This window comes from Bubalus kerabau, chromosome 14, assembly GCF_029407905.1.
Source record: "Bubalus kerabau isolate K-KA32 ecotype Philippines breed swamp buffalo chromosome 14, PCC_UOA_SB_1v2, whole genome shotgun sequence".
Lineage (NCBI taxonomy): Eukaryota > Metazoa > Chordata > Mammalia > Artiodactyla > Bovidae > Bubalus > Bubalus kerabau.
In genome coordinates, this window is record NC_073637.1 from 26,224,336 (window position 1) to 26,242,052 (window position 17,717).

At 41.3% G+C, this 17,717-nt stretch overlaps 1 long non-coding RNA gene across 2 annotated transcripts in view; it reads right to left on the minus strand.

The window, feature by feature from the left end:
* LOC129627220 (uncharacterized) overlaps positions 1-17,505 on the minus strand; it is a 30,037-nt gene extending 12,532 nt beyond the window's left edge. Inside the window, exons 1-4 of one of the 2 annotated variants that reach the window (XR_008702486.1) lie at positions 17,298-17,505; positions 7,502-7,561; positions 7,174-7,327; positions 1,358-2,513 (exon numbers count right to left, since the gene is read on the minus strand). This is a non-coding gene — a long non-coding RNA (uncharacterized LOC129627220). Of the gene's footprint in view, positions 1-1,357; positions 2,514-7,173; positions 7,328-7,501; positions 7,562-17,297 lie in introns of those variants that run through there. The other variant, XR_008702485.1, reaches the window with a different exon arrangement.
* Positions 17,506-17,717: the final 212 nt, after the last annotated feature.

The following is a 17,717-nucleotide window of genomic DNA, read 5'->3' on the forward strand; positions in this document are numbered from 1 at the left end:
CTTCCAATCTTAACCAATCACAGGCTGCCTGACTTCTTGAGCAGGAGGCAGTGCCAGGAGCAGGTGGGGGGAGTTCTTCCAGAACTCATTTTGTTGTTGTTCAATCACCCAGTTGTGTTCAACTCTTTGCATCCCTATGGACTGGAGCACACCAGCCTTCCCTGTCCTTTAACATCTACCAGAGCTTCCTCAAACTCATGTCCATCGAGTCGGTGATGCCATCCAACCATCTCATGCTGGATGGTGATGCCATCCAACCTTCTCCTCCTGCCTTCAATCTTTCCCAGCATCAGGGTCTTTTCAAATGAGTCAGTTCTTCACATCAGGTGGACAAAGTATTGGAGTTTCAGCTTCAGCATCAGTCCTTCCAATGAATATTCAGGATTGATTTCCTTTAGGATTGACTGGTTTGATCTCCTTGCAGTCCAAGGGACTCTCAAGAGTCTTCTATACCACAGTTCAAAAGCAACAATTTTTCAGTGTCCAGTTTTCTTTATGGTCCAACTCTTACATCCATACACGACTACTGGAAAAACCATAGCTTTGACTATATGGACCATTGTTGGCAAAGTCATGTCTCTGGTTTTTAATAAGCTGCCTAGATTTGTCATAACTTTTCTTCCAAGGAGCAAGCATCTTTTAATATTATTGCTTCAGTCATAATCTGCAGTGATTTTGGAGCCCAAGAAAATAAACTCTGTCACTGTTTCCAGAACCCATAGTGGAATTCATAGGTGTTTCAGATGGTAAAGAATCTTCCTGAAATGTGGGACACTTGGGTTCGATCCCTGGGTCAGGAAGATCCCCTGGAGAAGGGAATGGCAACCCACCCCAGTATTCTTGCCCAGAGAATTCCGTGGACAGAAGAGCCTAGCAGGTTACAGGCCATGGAGTCGCAAAGAGTTGGACCAGACTGAGTGACTAACACACACACACACGCACACACACACACACACACACAGAGGAAAGAGAAACTAAGCTTGTGCTACAAAAATATCTTCTATTCATGAGGCTCTTCTAAAATATTACACTATCACAAATCAGTCAGACTCCTCGCAGTTCACAATTTTAACAGAGAGAGACGTTAATAACACATTCCTCTCAGGAAACAAGAATGTGTTTCTACCCTTGGAAGTAAGTCCTAATTTCTAAGTAACACATTAGGCAACACAATTATTTTCTGTTTTAGTAACATAAAGGAATTATGAAGCATTTAGAAATATAGGCAAGTCAAATGAAAATAAAAGGTTTTTTCCCTCCTAAAGTCTACTCTTCTATGTGATTTCATCACTGTGATTCATTTTTCTCTCTTAGGGAAGATGTGAGTTACCTAGGAAAACAATAATATACTTAATAGCAAGGTATATCCATATAAACTCTGAGACTAGATTGTTTGAGAGATTTAATAGCATTATTGAAGAAATTATGTGCATAACAGATGAAAACCTAACCAACTAGGCCAATAAAAGATGTAAAATTTTTTGTTATAAACAGTTATAAACAAAGACAAATGCTCAGATTCAAATATCCAGCTTTTCCAGTGATTTTCTGGGGAAGCGATATTGATTGGCCAAGTCAACTGATACTCAAGCCCCACTCTCCTTGGCCTGTCTTCATTAGAGTTTGTGGAAAATAAATACTTTCCAGCCTCCCTTACAACTCATGGCAGCCAAGTGCTACAAAATAAGATGAAAGCCAATGTCTTTGCTGGGATGAAGGAAGGGGCTTCTGGAAAAGTGCTTGGATTCTTGATAGAAGGTATCCATGTGACTCTTCCATCCATTTTCTTTTTTCCGTCTCTTCAAGATGCATGTAATTCTTGGAACTCTGCAGTCTCAATGCCATTAAAAACAATGTGTAAAAATATGAATGACTAACACATTAAGGATTGTCTAACAAAAAGATTTAAAAAAAAAGAATTTGAGTCCTTATGATATTGGTGAGAAATCTAACACTAAAATCTAACTCTAGCAACCATTTGCCTCTAGACTTCCTTTTATATGAGAAAAATAACTTCTTATCAATCAGTTCAATGGACAGTTAGATAGTCTGCTCTTTTCAAGTTAAATCATTTCCAACTAATTTTTGATCCCACTCACTCACTGTCTCTATTGTCTATGAGAGGATTGTATCTTCACCTCTTGTCATGTAGTTGGCAATGCTTCCTCCATGTGAAAGGCAAAAACATTTTCCCACGGCTCTTGGGGTTGTCCATAATATACACTTCGGTCATGCAGGTTCAATCCCTGAGTCAGGAATATCCCCTTGAAGAGAAAATGGCAACCCAGTCCAGTATTATTGCCTGGGAAATCACATGGACAGAGCAGGCTGCAATCCAATGGGTCGCAAAGAGTTGGACATGACTGAACAAGAAAACAGCAAGAAGCATCAGGAGTTTCTCCTAGCTATCTTGTTCTCTTCTCTCTGCCATGAACATGGTTTCTTGCTCAACTCGTATCCCGAAGTGAGGAGACACGTGGAGAAGAGGCATGGCTTCCAACTCAAGACAACTCCTGTGTAATGTGAGCAAGATTCAGGAGTTACTTCTTACTGCAGCTTAGTATAAAGCAGACAAATACAAAACCAGTACCAGAAATGAGTGTGGTTATGTGACGTGCTTTGGCCAAGGAAATATGACCTAAAATGATATAAGCAAGTAAGAAAGCAAATCTTAGAGGATTTCATCCCAGAATGAGAAGAGGTTAGGATTAAGCCATGACAATAAACCTGTATTTGCAGACAGGTCATGTGAATGAGAGAGAAATACTACTGCAATTGTGGGATTATTTTGGTTTAGGTTGTCAGAGTAAGACTAAATGATATACATGCTGTTAATGAGTGAACCGTGGTTGTTGTTGTCATTGTTCAGTCACTAAATCATGTCCGACTCTTTGTGACCCCGTGAACTGCAGCATGCCAAGCTTCCTGGTCTTTCACTATCTCCTGGAGTTTGCTCAAATTCATGTGTATTGAGTTGGTGATGCTATCTAACCATCTCAACCTCTGCCACCCCCTTCTCCTCCTGCCCTCAATCTTTTCCATCATCAGAGTCTTTTCCAGTGAGTTGGCTTTTCGCATCAGGTGGCCAAAGTATTGGAGCTTCAGCTTCAGCATCAGTCCTTCCAATGAACATTCAGGGTTTGTTTCATTTAGGATTGACTGTTTTGATCTCCTTGCAATCCAAGGGACTCTCAAGAGTCTTCTCCAGCACCACAATTCAAAGGCATCAATTCTTTGGCACTCAGCCTTCTTTATGGTCCAGTTCTCATATCTGTACATGACTACTGGAAAAACCATAGCTTCGACTATACGGATTATTGTCTGCAAAGTGATGTCTCTGCTTTTTAATTTGCTATCTAGGTTTATCATAGCTTTCCTTCCAAGAAGCAAGTGTCAATTTCATGGCTGCAGTCACAATCTCCAGTAATTTTGGAGCACAAGAAAGTAAAACCTGTCACTGCTTCCACTTTTTCCCCTTCTATTTGCCATGAAGTGATGGGTCTGGATGCAATGATCTTAGTTTTTTGAATGTTGAGTTTTAAGCCAGCTTTCTCACTTTTCTCTTTTCTCATGGTAAAGCTACCCAAAGTGTGTTCATTGTTGAAATACTTGGTCTGGAAAGATCAGCAGAAACTGGCATGGACAGTATCTGCCAAACCATCCAGGTAGGAATAGGGTAATGCCAGCAGAGCCACCCACCTGTTTGGAGGATGGAGTGAATCCAGCCAGCACGCTCTTGGTGGAGGTGGTAGCAGTTGTTACATGCTGAGCTCAGACTGCCAGCGTCAACTTTCCTCATCCTTTAAGTTGGCTTTGAGGAGCAAAAAGTCAGTGTTTCCTTAAATTCAGAGCTTCCAGAGGCTCCTGTCCAAACTGGTTGCTACGCTTTGTGTTCCACAGAAACCCTTACTGCCAGTAGTCTCAATCTCTTTTCCTTTTAAAATAAAATGTGCTTTCTGCATTTAATATCTCTCAGAATTCCTCTAAGGTGGAGTAGACAAAAAGCCATGGAAAAAGCCTTTAGGAAAACACTAGAAGCTCTCTCATACATAAGAATCTCTGAAACCCAGTCCATTTCTTGATTTTATCCTGAGTGCATCATACAACAGAAAAGTGCACATATTCCAAGTGAAGAGTCTGATAAATTTTCACAAAGTGAACTCACCCTGTAACAAACACCAGATTAAGAAAGAAAACATTACTAGCTTCCTAGTAAATCCCTCAAGTCTGCTTCTATTCACTCCTTCCCAGCAAGGATAACCACCATTCTTACTTCTATCATCAAATATAAGTTTAGCCTGCAATGAAAAAAAAAATGGTATTTTGTCTTGTATACTTCTATGGGTTTGGTTCTTTAAGCCTAACCCTATGTATATGAAAATCATTTTGTTGTACGTGTTCATTTATTCTCCTTGCTCTAGTCCATTGTAAGAATATAGCACAATTAATTTAGCCATCCTGTTACTATGGGCATTTAGGATGTTTCAGTCTGGGTTTATTACAAATGATGCTGCTATGGAAATTCCTATACATGTGCTAGATTCACAAATATACATAAGTATCTGAATTATCTAGGAGTGAAATTGCTATGTTATAAGAAGTGGTACAGGCTGCCCTGGTGGCTCAGATGGTAAAGAATCTGCCTAGGGTGCACAAGACCTGGATGTGATCCCTGGGTCAGGAAGATCCCCTGAAGAAAGGAATGGCTGCCCACTCCAGTGTTCTTGTCTGAAGAGTTCCATGGATAGAAGAGCATGGCAGGCTCATGGGGGTTACAAAGAGTCAGACACAACTGAGCAACGAACACACACATACACAAGATGTGATATGTTCATCTTTTTATAAATACTGCCAAATGGTTTTCCAAAGTGGTTGTGTCAGTTTATACACCATGGGTTATAATACCACCATGTGGTTGGTGCCTAGTGGCAGTGAATTATAGCTTGCATTTCCCTGATGGTTAATGGTAAAACTCAGCCACTTTATGGGGTTCTGATAGAATTTACGTCTTCATTCCATGGAGAAGGCAAAATAAAAAAGAAAAGAAATCTTTTGCATATCAAAATATTATTTCTTCCTACAGTAAAAGAAGGGAGAGAGTTTTGGGGGAAGATGATTAATCTTAAAATGCACAGATTTGAAACAAAGTACATGAGTGGCTAGACTTCACCTTCAACAGTCTTGGTGGGTGTTCTGGACCTGGGGACTAAGCTGTGGGGGATTAAGTCTTCGATTTTCTCTGCTCTGCAGCCACTACCACTTTTGTCGCTTCCTCCACTTCCCCTCATCTGCGACTCAGGGACAGCACAGGAGGAGGAGCCTGCAATAAACCAGACCTAGCACTTTCCTTCAGAGAAGGCAATGGCACCCCACTCCAGTACACCTGCCTGGAGAATCCCATGGACGGAGGCGCCTGGTAGGCTGCAGTCCATGGGGCCGCTAAGAGTCGGACACAACTGAGCGACTTCACTTTGACTTTTCACTTTCATGCATTGGAGAAGGCAATGGCAACCCACTCCAGTGTTCTTGCCTGGAGAATCCCAGAGACGCGGGAGCCTGGTGGGCTGCCGTCCGTCTATGGGGTCGCACAGAGTCGGACATGACTGAAGCAACTTAGCAGCAGCAGCAGCAGCACTTTCCATGTGGCTCCGATGGTAAAGCTCCTGTCTGCAATGCAGGAGACCCAGGTTCAGTCCCTGGGTTGGGAAGACCCTCTGGAGAAGGAAATGGCAGCCCACTCCAATAGTCTTGCCTGGAAAATCCCATAGACAGAGGAGCCTGGTAGGCTACAGTCCACGGGGTTGAAAAGAGTCGGACACAACTGAGCGACTCCACTTTCACTTTCAGCACTTTCCTGTCCTTGTCTCAAGGCTGCCAGGATGCAGTGCTGTGATTTATCATCTACACTGCCGGCTGCATAAGAGAGCTGATGGAGGTCGGTTCAGCTCAGAGATCAGTCACTGAAACTTAAACAGCTACTTCTGAAACAATGAGGCAACAGCTAAATTAAGTGAAATTGCATTTTAGAAGTGACCTTATATTTGATTGCAATTTGCAAACAAACTGGCAAAAGAAAGATTGAATTTAATGGAACTTTCTGGAAGTCCTTGGAGGTGGGGAAAGAAAGGTACAAAGGCTTGAATATAACTAAGTAACATCTACAGGAATACAAGCTGAGTGGAGGGTCAGCAAGCATGGGATTAAGGAAATGTCTTGGGACAAATGTGGGAAAAGTGAGGAAGTCTAGACTAGTGTTTTGGTCTTTGAGAATCAATAATGGGAAAATAAAAAAAGACTAAATAAAAAGTAAATAAATATGTGCCTCTATGGTTAAAAGATTGGTCCCTTTTCTCTTTATTGATTTCCAAAGTCAGACCATTTCCCCTTAATGGATTTGGGCTTTATTTTTCCTGCCGATGTGGTCATATTTACTGGACTCTTTTTAAAATGTCTTTTTACAACTCTTCAATAACAATGTTAACTCCTATCACACCAGAAAAATCCCTCGGCAAGCACTGCTAGCTCTTCGTTTTCTTTTCCTGTCCATACAGTCCTCACTTCATCTCCTTTCCCCTTTTGTCTTAACTTGCAGAGTAACAGCATACGCAAGCCTGCTTCGTGGTGCACAAAGCATATTCACATACATTACCCTCAATTCACTCAATTAGAAATCACTGGGACCACATTATGCTAGTCTGTACTTGGCGCTAATCAGATAGAACCATCGTATCAGGTACAAGGATAGGCTTCCCATGTGGCTCAGTGGTAAACAATCAACCCTCAGTGCAGGAGAGGAGGGTCTGATCCCTGGGTTGGGAAAATCCCCTGGAGAAGGGAAGGGCTACCTCCTCTAGTGTTCTTGCCTGGGAAATCCCATAAACAGAGGAGCCTGGTGGGCTACAGTCCCTGGTGTCACAAAGAGTCAGACACGACTTAGCGACTCAACAACAATATCAGGTACAAGGAGCAGGCCAGGTTGCCTGCATTTCATAAGCAAATAAACTATGTTGCAGATCAGTAATGAGATGAAGTCAATCTAAGAGGAAAAGTATGGCATTGATACAAGACAACAACCCACTCGAGACAGGTACAAATCAAAGGATCCTGAGTTCACAATTTCATCCCTCCAAATCTATTTTTTTTTCACCTATGACAGGAGACAGGGATATTTACCTGCTGGTGTATTCTGAAGGTGAAATCAGACACTGCATGCAAAGTGCCTTCTGCAGCGGTGGCTCACGTATACACGCCATAAAACAGAGAGCTGAGTGGCCTCGTGAAAAGTTTAAACACTGTGTTCCTGCAGACATGTGCTTGAATCCTTGCTCTGCAAACATTTTTGAAATATAATTGACCTATAACACTATGTTAGTTCCTGGTACACAACACAGTGCTTCTGTATTTCAAAATATTTCAAAAGGGTAAATTTAGTTACCATCTGTCCCCGTCCAAAGATATTATGTAATTATCATCTGATTTCCCCACACTCTGTATTTCATACCTGGGGCTCACTTATTTTGTAGCTGAAACTCTGTACCTCTTCATAAGTTTCTTTTATCACCTGAAAAAAGAAATTAAAATAAGAAAAATCAGATATTTTCTAAAATTGAACTGAAATGATAGAATAAAGCGTGCATGAGATAATACAGTTTCTCATCATTTTTTCCACAATGTTGCTTGGGTTCAATCACGTCAGCTGGCAAACCTAACTCTGAAGTCTCTTGGCTGGGTGTATGTATTCAAGTTTGAAGATCTCCATCAGTACAAAGCAGGGAGCTATTTTAAGGATATTTTTGTCCCCATGTGAGCAAAGGAAAGGCTAGGCAGGGAGATAAAATATTGTGAAGTCATTGGGGGGAAAATGGCAGATCCATTTGGAAAAAATTCCGTCATTTCTGGAGGCAAAACTATTTTAAGTCATACTTCCTGTATGAGAAAATAAACGACTCTTTTTGAGTGGATACGACAATGGCCTTGTGCAATAATTTATGAGGCTTATGTTGTAGGTGTTTACTGTAAAAATATTTGACATCTACATGTAAGTTAAGGAAGGAACAGTTTGTGTCATAGAAAAGCGCAGCCTCCTCGCCATCCGGTTTTCCAGCAGGGTCTCTGCATGCCTGCAGTGGCTAGGAGATGTGCCAGCCATTCATCCGCACCAAGGCAGAGAGAACTCATCAATCTGCCTGCATGTTCCATTTCCACACTCTGAAATGCTGTGCAATGCCCCGGCCACACTGAATGGCCCACACTAAGTACAAAAGGAAACCTGCCATCCTCTTCATCTCTCAAGCCCTGGGAGAGTATGCTCCTAATACACTTCTGGGTTTTCAAAACCAGCTGGGGTTGGTCCACAGGCGCCTTATCCAGTTTACAAGCACAAGCTCTGGGATTAATTCAGAAAGTGCTCTTAAATCGTTTCCTCTATTCTTTTTTCTTTGAAAGAGCATGCTTGTCTAAAACTATCCTGAGCATTTTATTTTATAGCAGAGGAAATATTTTTATCTTAAAAGGAGCATCTCTTCCTTAGGTCAGTAGATTCCTGCAGAGACTGGGTTGGGGTAGTAGTCTAAAAATTAAAACAGGCTCGATTTGGCTGTTTTTTTGTTTTGTTTTGTTTTGTTTTTTCCAGAAGACAATCTACATATCACTGTGCATGCATGCTTAGTCGCTCAGTCGTGTCCAGCTCTTTGCAACCCCATGGACCATAGCCCACCTGGCTCTTCTGTCTATAGGGTTATCCAGGCAAGAATACTGGAGTGGGTTGCCATGCCCTCCTCCAGGGGATCTTCCTGACCCAGGGGTTGAACCCATGTCTCTCGTGTATCCTGCACTGGCAGGCAGGTCTCCGCCACTAGCACCACCTGGGAACTCCTGTATGTTATTAAAGGCAGGTAATCCTAATGCCTACTGGCTCTAAGAATCTGAGCCCCACAATAACAAGACCTCATGACTTTCTTCTCCCTCCAGAAATAGTCTCCATTTATTTCTTACAGAGCCCAGACAGGTTCCTGCCAGTGCCACAAACCAATTAGCATCATCTTCCCTATCGTCCCCTTCCTTCTGACCACACTTGCCACTTGGAAAAGCTTCGTCACCATCACATCACATACTGAAAATGCCACCGTTCATCCCAAAAAAGCATCCCTGAGTGTCCCTAAAACATTTAGGCGTCAACATGCTAGAGGCACAGGTCCAGGGCAAAACTAAGGGAAATTCTCTTTTCCACTCGATGACAGTCCTTTCACATCAAACAAAGTGTCTTCTGGATAGTTCTGCTGACTCCTTGTCTGTGCCTCGTTCCATATTTCTCAGGAAAATTAGTTTCAAACATCCTGGTACCTCAAGCAAAACCTGCAGAATTTAAAGAGGAAGAGTTGCCATCGTATCTCCTTCATCTTCTACCACTCAACTAAAACCCTCCACCCTTTCCAGTTGCACAAGTTCCCACGTGGGCATCAGTAGATCCCAGAAGACACTGGGTCGGGGGAGGAGGAGGTAAGGTAGAGGAGGAGGATGAAGACATCCCTATGGATAACATCCTGGTCTCAGCTCAGCCAGACCAGAAGCCCATGATGTAAGGTTCAGGATTGTCAGTTTTTACCTGCCCCAGGAAGATGAAAGATTCCATTGTCAGCAGCATTTATCACACATGGCACTTGCCTTGCAGCTGAAATAACATACTGTAGAGTTCAGAGCTGCTGTTCAGAGTAAGGAAATGTTGATTCCAGTCCTGGATCTGCCCCTTTCTTGCCTGCTGCCCGTGGACACACAGGAGGGAAAGCACTTTGTCGTGTCCAGACCTTTGTCCTCACAGCCAAACAACTATTTGATTAATACTTTTAGCTCAAATTCCTTGGAGCTCCCCACATCCTTATCCATAGAGCTGAGATGATAACACATATCTTATCTGCCAAATGGGGCTGTGAACTTAGATGTATTCTGTGTGAACATGTCTACCAACTGTCTCCCTTTGCCCTATGAGGCCAAATGTAATCCCCCTGGAGTCTGATGGGCTTAGGATCACACAGCTGGACTTGCTCACCCAGGAAAAGGACAAGCGCCTGGCTTTTCAAATCCTTCCTTGCAAGTCCTCACATATCTCCTCCATAGCCTCCTTCACAATCTGAATACATGAACACTTCTTGCTCCAAAGAAGCCACCTTTGTTCAAGCACAAGCCTTCAAAAAGAATCTTTAATGTGTTTGTTATTCATTTTATCCCAAGTATTTTTCACTATAAAATGGCTTGTGCCACCACCACCAAAAGGGCCACATGTGGCTGATAAAGCAACCGAAAGGCCATGAACCCTCTGCTCACAAGGTTTCTCTAATGACTACAGAGACCAGGGCCCATGGAAACCTCTGCCACCCAAAGGGAGAGAGGCGCCAACTTGCCTTGCATTCAGTCACAGGAATTTCAAGGCTAGTCTCCGGTCTCAGGGAGCCTAGGCTACCAGAGAGATTCAGGCTCCTGATAAAACCCCACTTTTGCTGGGATTTGAAAACAGCTTGTAACCAATGCATGAGTTGAGAACACGCTGTGAAATAGTGATCACAGAAAAACTCTTGTACACTAGGGGTCAGGACCCCAGGCTCCAGACCCACCTGGACCACTTATTGTTGTGTGGCTCTGATATCTCATTATATGGTATAGGCCTCGTTCTCTTTTTTAATAAGTAAGGAAAGAGCACTAGATGGTTTTTATTGGTTTTCAGGTCCTGGTAGCTCAGATGGTAAAGAACCTGCCTGTAGTACAGGAGACCCAGGTTCGATCCCTGAGTTGGGAAGATTGCTTGGAGAAGGGAATAGCAACCCACTCCAGTATTCTTACCTGGAGAATCCCATGGACAGAGGAGCCTGGAGGGCTATAGTCCATGGGGTTGCAAAGAGTCGGACACAATTGATGCAACTAAAACTTTCAGGTCCAGCATTCAATATATGACCTTCTGGTTGCTTGTCTAGGAACCTACCCACTGTGGCTTTAAAAGTGTGTGTTTAAAAGTAAAAAAACAAAAACAAAATCTGACAATCATTTGGAACACAGCAAATTTATAAGCATAGGATTACATTAAAGCAAAAAATCTCATTTACTGTCATATTGCATATGTTCTCAGTTGCTCAGTCATGTTCGACTCTGCGACCCAACAGACTGTACCCCGCCAGGCTCCTCTGTCCATGGAATTTTCCAGGCAGAAATACTGGAGTGGGTTGCCATTTCCTACTCCACGGGATCTTCCCAACCCAGCTCAAATCTGCATCTCTTGTGTCTCCTACATTGGAAGGCAGATTCTTTACCACTGAGCCACCTGGGAAGCCCATTGTCATGTTACGTATAATAAATCCTGTACTGGTATGGAAGCAGTTCTACCTTATGAAGCAAGCTTTGTGTGTGTTTCTGTGTTTGTATGCTTGCATGTGTGTGTGTTTTAAACACTCCTACAATTTGTGCAATTAGCCAGTTCAGTCGCTCAGTCATGGCTGACTTGTTGCAACCCCATGGACTGCTACACAATTTGAGCATACAAATATCTAACTCTACAGAATCCAGAATTAGCTGCATGATCAGTGAGTGAACTAACAAAGTGATGATAATCATATTCAGAGCAATAAAGGAGAAGATGCTCTATAAAGAAGCATTAATGAGAAATAATGAACCTAAGCTGTTGTCAAAACAGATGGAACCAAGCCTGTTGGGTAGTTTCCCATATGACAGGGAAGCTAGACTTTGAATTCCTAAGGTCCAGCTCTGGCTTCTGTTTATTATGTCACAGAGCTTTAGGAGAACTTTAGAAAAATTGGATTACAACACGAGCACAGACGTTTCTGGAAAGGGTGTGGGAAAGCCAAGCCTCTTTATTTTAATATGAATTAAGTCTTCATCTCTGGTTTTGAGTTGAACTTGCTCTTGTTCAGGTTTTCCCGCTAACACTTGCCTTGGCTGCAAAGCTAAGCTTCAAGGCATCAATTAACATCTCACACTTTGCCTCATCCGGCTCCTGCTTGTCACCTAACATTTTACTTGAATCACTTTCAAATTCTCTCTCTGAACAAACCTGTACTTATCCCATGATTGGGCTCTGACTTAATCAAGTCATGCTTGTTCATTTATTCTTTCTGTTTAGAACTGTGTCTGGGAAAATGAATACCTTTTACTTTTAAATTGTGGATTAAAAAATACAAATGTGTACAGGTTAAAAACAGATATATATTTTGCTTTCTGACACTACTTTATATTTTATAAAAATATGGGTAAAACAAGGAAAATAAATATTTGAATTGTGTCATTCCAGGTGTTATACATTTTCCTCATAAACAGTTTTGAAATTACATTTAAAGTTAGCATTACAATATTTTTTATGTTTTGCTGTCATAGACACAGATGTCACATTCTACAACAGGTTTGTGTTTGAATATAAGAAGCTTTTGGTAACCTGCTACATTACAAAAATTTTAAATAAATTTATTATTTAATATAACTTTCTTTTTACTCCTTGAAGTGTTCTAAATATATAATCACATCATCTACAAGTGCAGACAGTTTCACCTTTTTCTTTCCAATCCTTATGCCTGTAACTGCTCTATTTTTATCTAATTGTATTGAGTGATTCTTCTAACATAATGTTAAATATAAGGAGAATTTTCCCCCATATTTAATAAGAAAGCCCTTAGAGTTTCTCCATTAAGTAAGATGAAGGCTTTGGAACTCACACACACACACACACACACACAGAATGGATATAAGAATCTTTAAGGATGTATTCATCACCTCCTACTTCATTTAGTCTTTCTCACATGAGTGGGTGAATTTTTCCAAATGTATTTTCTGTGTCTATAGAGACAATCATATTATTTTTCTCCAAAACTCAATTAAAATGATGGATTATACCAATGGATTGCCTAATATTGATCTATCCTTGTATTTCTGAAATAAAAAGTATTTGGTCATAGTTTCTTAATTTTAATTACTATTAGATGTATTTGCTAATAATTTATTTAAAATTTTTACATCAATACTAATACGTGAAATTGCCTGTAATTTTCTTTGTATTGCAATCATTGTCAAGCATAGGGAACAATGTTAAACCCACTGCACAGAAAGAATCTGGAAATTTCCTAGTTCTACTCTAGTTTGAGTAGAACTGAAACTATCTTGTTCTTAACAGTAGAGTTGATAGACCCTCCCTGGAAAAGGAAATGGTAACCCACTCTAGTGTTCTTGCCTGGAATATCTCAGGGACAGAGAAATCTGGCGGGCTACAGTCCAGCGCAAAGAGTCGGACATGACTTAGCGACTGAACAGCAACAAAGACAGACCCTATATGCTATGCAGACCAGTTTGGAAGGGAGAACTCTAACTAATTTTTTTATTCTATTGTAATTAGTTTGTTTAGACTCTATATCTCTTGTGAAGTCAATTTTTATAAGTTGTATTTTTCTTTAGAAATTATTATGTTTCATTTATTTGTCATTCGATTATTTCATTTACTATGAGATTCATTCTGGACGATGGCATTTTGCCAATGTGACACCAGCTGAGGCTGGAAAATCACTTGTGCACTGAGGTTTGCTCTCTGGCTGTGGTTGAAGTGCTGTGACTACCATGTAAACAAGCCTGAGCCAGCCTGAAGGAGGCTGCAAGGCCACATGGGAGAACCAGTATGCCGCTCCATCAGCCTGCCAGCCGTCAGACACCCCGGTGAGGCCATCTTGGACCCTCCAGGCTCCAGCTGATAGGAGAGCCCCAAGAAGATGAGGCATGGTGGTCAAAATCAGAGGACCATCCTATTTTTCACACAGAGTGAAAGATAGGTGATAGTTTTCAGCTGCTGACTTTGAAGTGGTTTGTTTTGCATCATGAGCTTAAGGATACAGAAGTCAACATCCAACAGAATTGCAAAATTCCAGGAGGAGGGCTGTTTAAATAGAGAGTCCCTGAAGAGTCTACATTCTGAAGGGTGAGAAGAGGTGAGGTTTTGAATGAGGTGAAAGTGGGGTCAGTGATGAGGATGAAGAGGGAAGAGAAGAACAGAAGCTGAGGGTAGAGCCGTGACACTGTGCAGGGGAAGGTAAAACAACTTGGAATTTGGGTTTACGGTGCACTAAGAAGCCAGTAAAAGGGGCGTGAGGAAGAATGTAACATGGGGTTTCTTTGAAAACTTACAAATGATTCCAGGGTATAAATCAAAGCTGAGAATCACTGGTTTAGTTTATAGGAAAAGCCAATGACAAGACTCTGAAATACATTGCTAGCTACTTTAACCTTCTTCTCCTTCTTTAGTCACTTACTAGGCTATCATTTGAAAGTGTATACTCTGCAGGGTGGACAAACCAAATGCCAAAAGTGTAGGAGCCAAGCAAATAAACAAAAGAATAAAGCAGGAGAGATTTTTAAGTTGGGACATTCTACTGAGTCCTACTGGTTAAAAGCAAGACAATAAGCCCCAGGTAGAGTTGCTTATGCCAACCAAGCCCCACATAACCAAATTGAGACTTAGTTAATTATATACTTGCAGTTTTTCCAGAAATGGAATCTTCAACCACTTAATCAGGAATCACCTGATCAGTTAGGTCATCTGCCTGAGAGACCCTGTCTTCCCCTAAAGGAAAATAACTTTGCAATAACCAATCTGCTTTTTAGCCTGGTATAATTTCCTCGTTTCCACTACTTCTACCAATAGTCTTCTGTTCAGCTCCTCAGAGCCCCTTTCATTTGCTAAATTGTATGCTGCCTAACTCGAATCAATTTTTGCTCAAATAAACTCTTAATTTTATAAATATGCCTCAGTTTATCTGTGGACATACTGGTTTGTATTTCCCGTGTTTCAACTCTGGGTTGGAGGGTAATAGAGAGAGATGGAGATTGTAGCAAACAGAAACAGACACCAGTAACTCAAGACCAAAAGCCAGATGCAATGTTACAGGTTTTGAATTTTTAAGAAAAGCCAGGAAGGAGATAACTAAAAGAAATCCACAGTTGTTTTTTTTTTAATACATTATAATTTTTTAAAAGTTTGATTGCTCACCTTCCCCCTGAAAATAATGCATAGATAATACAACCTATATGACAAATTGGACCCTCAAGGTCCCAATTTAAGACTTGCTATCTGTAAAAATTTCAATTGAATAAGAAAAAAGGGACAGAGTATGACAAGTTAGATTTTCAGTAAGAAACAATTCCTGCTGCTCCAGGGGACAGAAAGCAGAGGTTCAGGACCTAAAATTGATGGAGAGGTAAGAACTGCATAATGGTGTGATCACTCACCTAGAGCCACACATCCTGGAATGCGAAGTCAAGTGGGCCTTAGGAAGCATCACTATGAACAAAGCTAGTGGAGGTGATGGAATTCCAGTTGAGCTATTGCAAATCCTGAAAGATGATGCTGTGAAAGTGCTGCACTCAATATGCCAGCAAATTTGGAAAACTCAGTAGTGGCCACAGGATTGGAAAACATCAGTTTTCATCCCAATCCCAAAGAAGGGCAATGCCAAAGAATGTTCAAACTACTGCACAATTGCACTCATCTCACACACTAGCAAAGTAATGCTCAAAATTCTCCAAGCCAGGCTTCAACAGTACATGAACTGTGAAATTCCAGATGTTTAAGCTGGATTTAGAAAAGGCAGAGGAACCAGAGATCAAATTGCCAACATCCGCTGTATTATCAAAAAAGCAAGAGAATACCAGAAAAACATCTACTTCTGCTTTATTAATTATGACAAAGACTTTGACTGTGTGGATCACAACAAACTGTGGAAAATTCTTAAAGAGATGGGAATACCAGACCACCTTACCTGCCTCCTGAGAAATCTGTATGCAGGTCAAGAAGCAATAGTTAGAACAAGACATGGAGCAACAGACTGGTTCCAAATAGGGAAAGGAGTACATCAAGGCTGTATATTGTCACCCTGCTTATTTAACTTATATGCAGAGTACATCATGAGAAATGCTAGGCTGGATGAAGCACAAGCTGGAATCAAGACTGCTGGGAGAAATATCCTCAGATATGCAGATGACACCACCCTTATGGCAGAAAGCAAAGGAGAACTAAAGAGCCTCTTGATGAAAATGAAAGAGGAGAGTGAAAAAGCTGGCTTAAAACTCACCATTCACAAAATGAAAATCATGGCATCCAGTCTCATCACTTCATGGCCAATAGATGGGGAAGCAATGGAAACAGTGACAGACTTTATTTTCTTGAGCTCCAAAATCACTGCAGATGGTGACTACAGTCATGAAGTTAAAAGACACTTGCTCCTTGGAAGAAAAGCTATGACTAACCTAGACAGCATATTAAAAAGCAGAGACAATACTTTGCCAACAAAGGTCCATCTAGTCAAAGCTATGATTTTTCCAGTAGTCATGTATGGTTGTGAGAGTTGGACTATAAATAAAGCTGAACATGAAGAATTGATGCCTTTGAACTGTGGTGTTGGAGAAGACTCTTGAGAGTCCCTTGGACTGCAAGGAGATCCAACCTGATGTGAAGAACTGACTCCTTAGAAAAGATCCTGATGCTGGGGAAGACTGAAGGCAGGAGAAGGGGACAAAAGAGGATGAGATGGTTGTATGGCATCACCGACTCGATGGACATGAGTTTGAGCAATCTCCCAGAGTTGGTGATGGACAGGGAAGCCTGGCATGCTACAGTCCATGGGGTTGCAAAGAGTCAGACATGACTGAAGTACTGAACTGAAAGTCCGCATTCTTGATAATATCAGTCACTGTTTTGGGGGTCACTAGAACTTAAAAGCATACCTTGGATATAGAAACTTAAAGGAAAAAAACCTCAGATTGTTTTTGATTTTAGGAATCTCTTTTCTCTCTCTCTCTCTCTTTTTCTCTGGATTTTTAAGCAAGTTTTCCCTCTCTTGCTTCTTTCTAAATCCTTCTAGCTCCCTAATCAACTAAGTATATTGTATTCTTTGCCCATTCCAGAATTTATTGCTTCAAGATTCTTTAAATGAACTCTTTTCTCAACCGCAGAAGTACATCCCATGGCAAATAAGAACATTAAAAGATGTTTAACATCTTTAGTATTCAGGGAAGCTGAAATGAAAACCACAATGAAATATTTCTTTGCACTCATCAGTGTGGCTGAAATAAGGAATCGTGACAACACCAAACGCGGGCAAAGATGCAGAGAGACTGAATCACGTATGTTGTTATGGGGAAGCAGAACGGTACAACCACGGTGGAAAATAGTTTGACAGTTTCTTATAAAACTAAGCATGGAATAACCCTGTGATCCATGCATTTCACTTGTGGGCATTTACTCCAGAGAAATGAAAACTTACATTCATGCAGAAATCTGTATAAAAATGCTCATAGCCACTGTATTCATGAAGTGATGAAAGAAAGCGTTAGTCGCTCAGTCCTATCTGACTCTGTGGCCCCACAGACTGTAGCCCACCACCAGGCTCCTCTGTCCATAGAATTCTCCAGACAAGAATATTGGAGTGGTTAGCTGCTTCCTTCTCCAGAAGACCTTCCCAATTCAGGGATCAAACTGGGATCACCTGCATTGCAGGCAGATTCCCTACCCTTTACTTATAATCAGCCCCAAACTGAAAACACCCCAGATGTCCTTCGTGAGGTGAAGAGTTAAATTAAGGCACAAATTAGAGACTTCCCTGGTGGTCTAGCCACTAAGATTCCATGCTCCCGATGTAGGAGACCTAGGTTCGATTCCTGGTCAGGGAACTAGATGCCACATA